The sequence below is a fragment of the Pogoniulus pusillus genome, chromosome W (assembly GCF_015220805.1).
Source record: "Pogoniulus pusillus isolate bPogPus1 chromosome W, bPogPus1.pri, whole genome shotgun sequence".
Lineage (NCBI taxonomy): Eukaryota > Metazoa > Chordata > Aves > Piciformes > Lybiidae > Pogoniulus > Pogoniulus pusillus.
In genome coordinates this window covers 11,269,828-11,274,299 of record NC_087308.1, presented here as the reverse complement: position 1 = coordinate 11,274,299, position 4,472 = coordinate 11,269,828, and the positions used below count along the sequence as shown (strand labels likewise).

The window sequence follows — 4,472 nt, the reverse complement described above, 5'->3', positions numbered from 1 at the left end:
ACTCCACCAGGCGTTCCCTTCAAACTCCTGGCCCATGGGGCAGGAAAATCCCTCTTTGGCTTGGCTAGGCCGATGCCCCGGGCAGGACGAACTCTGCGAGAGCGGGCGCTCGGGAGCGGGGAGCTGCGGAGTGCTCCCTGAGTCTGCACTTAGGGGGACGAAGGCCCTCGGCGAAGTGGCGGACGTCGCCCCGCCCACCGGGCCTGCGAGGCAACCCCAGCTGTGCTGCTCGGCGGGCACCGAGGCGGCGATTGATCATCAAGCGACACTCAGACATGCGTAGCCCTGGGAGGAACCCGGGGCCACAAGTGCATTCGAAGTGTCGATGATCAATGTGTCCTGCAATTCACATTAATTCTTGCAGCTAGCTGCTTTCTTCATTGACGCACGAGCCGAGTGATCCACTGATAAGAGTTGTTAGGCCCGTGTCGGGGGGGGGCTGCTGGGAGGAAAAGGAGCGGGAGGGCCCGCAGCGATGCCGATGCCGACGCCCCCCCCAGTCCCGCTGGCAGGCCCCTTTCTCCGCTGCTTCGGCTGCCTTCCCCACTGGCCCCTCAGCCACCGTATGTGGACCGGCAGCCATTGAATGATGGTCTACCCTCTCCATCCCCCCCACCCCATGAAGGTAGACGTGTTCTCTCTGAGCGAGGTAGACGTGCTCTCTCTCCTTTGCCACAAGTTGCCAAGGGTCACTGTTTTGCGCTGCCTCATTGTAAACCCTGGCATAATTCATGCATCTCACCGCCAGGTGCAGCTGCGTTCCATGGGCCGGTGGCACCAGCCGGACCCTCCAATCCATATATAGAGGACCTGCACCCTAGGCACTCCCAAAGCACCGCTACCAAACGGCTGCTCATGAAGCCACCCGCCCAGCCCAGCTGAGCAGGGAGCAGGCTGACATCCGCCATGGCTTCACCACTGGATAGACGGAACAGGCCCGCGGGAACGGGCAGGAGCGCAGCGGCTGGGGGCGGCAACCCACATGCACCCCATGAGTAGCAAGGATGAAGGGGGTCTTGCCCAGCTGTGAGACGGAACCTGTGCGGGCCCAGACAGTGAGTGGCATCTGGCATTGCTCACCAACAAAAGGGAAAGTACCTTGCCCCACTGTGTCTGGGCAACGCGTGTTGCCCTTGTTCCGAGACATTGAGAGGCAGCCCACTGGCCAGCCGTGGTCATCTGGGGGTGTCTAGGTTTCTGTCGTAGAGGTGTTGTGGAGGGCCTGTAGGCCCAAAAGCAGGTTTATTTATGCCTGCTCTGCCCGGGCATGTCTCTCCGCCTGCACCAGGGGTAAACGAGAACAAAGGGACGCCTGATTGTGTAAGTCCCCACACGCCCAGCTCGGGCCTGCCTGGTACTGGGCCCACGTGATTCCCGTATTTGGAGTCCAAGCCTGTGGGTTTCATCTAGTGTGGTAGGGTTCGGATGACTGCCAACCTGATTGGTCATTCGAGTGGCCAATGAGACCGTTAACTCTCAGCCCACATTTGATAAATAGGGGTGCACAGGCTCATGTGCAGGGCCTTCCCCACATTACTTGCGGCTCCACCACATGCTTGCCTGCCTGCCTGCGTATTTCCTTGCAGCTTTATGCCTGCCTTTGTATGATTGCCTGGTGTGCACATTGCCGTGGGTTGCCGGGAGCAGACCCACTTGTCTGCGTTCGATCGGCCTGAGGAGCAAGCGTTGGACCCCTACTCAGACTGCACGGAATCCTGCCTCTGCACCTGCAGATCCTACCTGCGTACCCCTGGAGAGTACAGCCAGCAGAATCCAGCAGCAGTAAGGCCAGAGCCTGCCATTTCCCCTGACACCGGAGGATTCCAGCCTTGAAGTCCACAGGCAGAGATCCTGAAGAATTGGACACTTGCAATAGGCTGACGCAGCCCTGGAGGGTGATTAATAATTGATAAGAATTGTGAGTAGATGCCTCTGTAATTTCTATTACCTCTGCCATAAAGCAGGGAGCAGTTTTCAGCTCCACTTTGCTGGGCAAACTGTGTAGGACCTCAGGCGGCATTGAGCCACGGGGAAACTCTCTCTCTCTCTGTTAGTATTTTGAATGTTTGCTAGTTATGAATAAGTTTTCTGTAGATATCTCTCCTAGAATATCTTCGTAAGAGAGTAAAGAATCCTTTTAATAATGTAGTTCAGTGGTTGCGGTTGGCGAGAGTTGAAATATTGGAAGTTAATAAATACATAGTTTTATAAATATCCTCTCACATTAATTAATTTCTCCCCTCCGCAAAACCAGCGTAGGTCACAGAATAACGCATCCGCGACAATGACTGACTCCCAAATTGATTAATAATTGACCCCCAAATCGATTAATAGCCAACTCCTGAATTGACTAATAATCGACCACAAATCGACTAAAAGTCGACCCGCACATCATCTTACAGTCAACTCCCAGATCGACTAATAATCGACCTCCAAATCAATTAATGATCAGCTCCCAAACTGACTAAAAAGTTGATGCGCACATTGACTTATAACTGACTTCCAAGTCGAATAATAATCGACACCCTAATCGACTAATAGTTGACTCATAAATCAACTAAAAAGTCGACCAACGGAGCGACTAAGAATCAACCCCCATCGACTAATACTCGACTTCTGTGGTGACTACAAAGTTGACCAATGGAGAGACTAAGAATCACCCCCAAGTCAACTACAAAGTCGACCAATGGAGCGACTAAGAATTGACCCCCGTCTACTAACACTCGACCCCCGAGTGGACTACAAAGTCAACCAATGGAGCGACTAAGAATCGACCCCTGAGTCGACTACAAAGTCGACCAATGGCGCAACTAACAATTGACGCCCGAGTCGCCTAATATTTGACTTCTGAGTCAACTGGAAAGTCAACCAACAGAGAGCCTAAGAATCAACACCCGAGTTGACTACAAAGTCGACCAACGGAGCCACTAAATAGTCAACTTCTGAATTGACTACAAAGTTGACCAATGGAGAGACTAATACTCGACTTCCAAGTCGACAACAGTGTCAACCAAACAAGCTATGTATCGACCCCTGAGTCAACCACAAAGTCAACCAACAGAGCGACAGGGATTCGACCCCTGAGTCGACTAATAGTCAACTTCTGAGTCGATGACAAAGTCAACCAACGGAGCGACTTAGAATTGACCTCCAACTCGACTAATAGTCGACTTCTGATTCGATGACAAAGTCGACCACTGGAGTGACGAATAATCAACCCCTGAGTCAACTACAAAGTCAACCAACGGAGCGACTAATAATTGACCCCCGAGTTGACTACAAAGTCGAGCAACGGAGCGACTGAGAATCGACCACCAAGTCAACTAATAGTCCACCAGCCACCGCAGCGGCTAATGACCCGGAGTGGCATTAGCAGGGGTATGGGTTTACTGTGGGGCGTTGAGTGGGTGAGCAAGTCTTTCCTGCCCATTGGAGAGAGCATGTCTACCCAGGCAATGCCACACCAGAGCCTGAGTCCTGCCGGAGAGAGCATGTTTGACCCCGTCCCCTCCACCTCAAGTGGCAGTAGCCAGCCAGGCTGGCAGGAAGGGCTGCCGGCCCTTGGTGAGCATTGGTGGGGCCAGTGGGGAAGGAGGGGAAGGCAGTGGAGTAGAGGTCTGCCAGCAGGACCCAGTGGGGGAAGGCAGCAGGGCTTGGCCAGATTGAGGTGGGGGGGAACTGGCAAGCAGCAGCAGCGTGTGGGGGGTGATGGAACCAGCTGCGAGCAGCCAGACCGGTGTGCAGTGGCTGATGTTGATGTGTGGAAGAATTTCTCACCAGTCGAGGACATAAAGTCATAAACATGGGTAACTGGCACTGAGAACGTCCTTGGTTCCCAGCGAGGCTAGGAAATCGAGATGTAAACAACTGAGCACCCCACACACAGCTGCACTGGGCAGAGACTAGATAACCAAGGGGGCTGGAGTGGGTGGTCTGGAAGGCTGACCCTTAGAATGTTGTGATAAGTTAACCTATGCACACCTTACATGTAACTCTGGATCCTCTGACTGTAACCAATCTTAAGCTGAGCACGCCTCTTGCTAGAATGCATATAAGTCACTGTATCACGGAAATAAAGGGGATTTGACCATCTAACCATATTGGTGAACAAAGAGTCATCTTCCCATAGCGCTCCACCGAACGTGTTTCCCAACATCTGGCGCTCGAACAGAGGAGTCAGGACACAAGTTGGCCGCAGGTGAGACTGCATTGGGGGCCGGAGGGTTGGCCCGAAGACAGAGGGGTCTGATCAACTTGTGGGACGTTCTCCGCATCGGAGAGAGTAAGTGTCATTCGGTGCCGCTGGGCCGGGTAGCACTGCCCCGAGGTGGCAGTAGTCTGGACGTTCATTTCCGGAGTGAACAGCCCGTGTGTAAGGCAGGTAAGGCCCACAGTGGATTTGCTGGGGCACTGCATCTGCTGGAGTATTTGTCTCATGAGAGAAGTTCGCCGGACACTGAGCTCTGAGAGCT

The 4,472-nt window shown here is 53.6% G+C and overlaps 1 non-coding gene across 1 annotated transcript; it reads right to left on the bottom strand.

Annotated features, from left to right (window-relative positions):
- Positions 1 to 263: 263 nt before the first annotated feature.
- LOC135192891 (5.8S ribosomal RNA) lies at positions 264 to 416 on the bottom strand. Its single transcript, XR_010309066.1, has one exon. It is a non-coding gene; the product is annotated as a 5.8S ribosomal RNA (ribosomal RNA).
- Between the last annotated feature and the right edge of the window lie 4,056 nt (positions 417 to 4,472).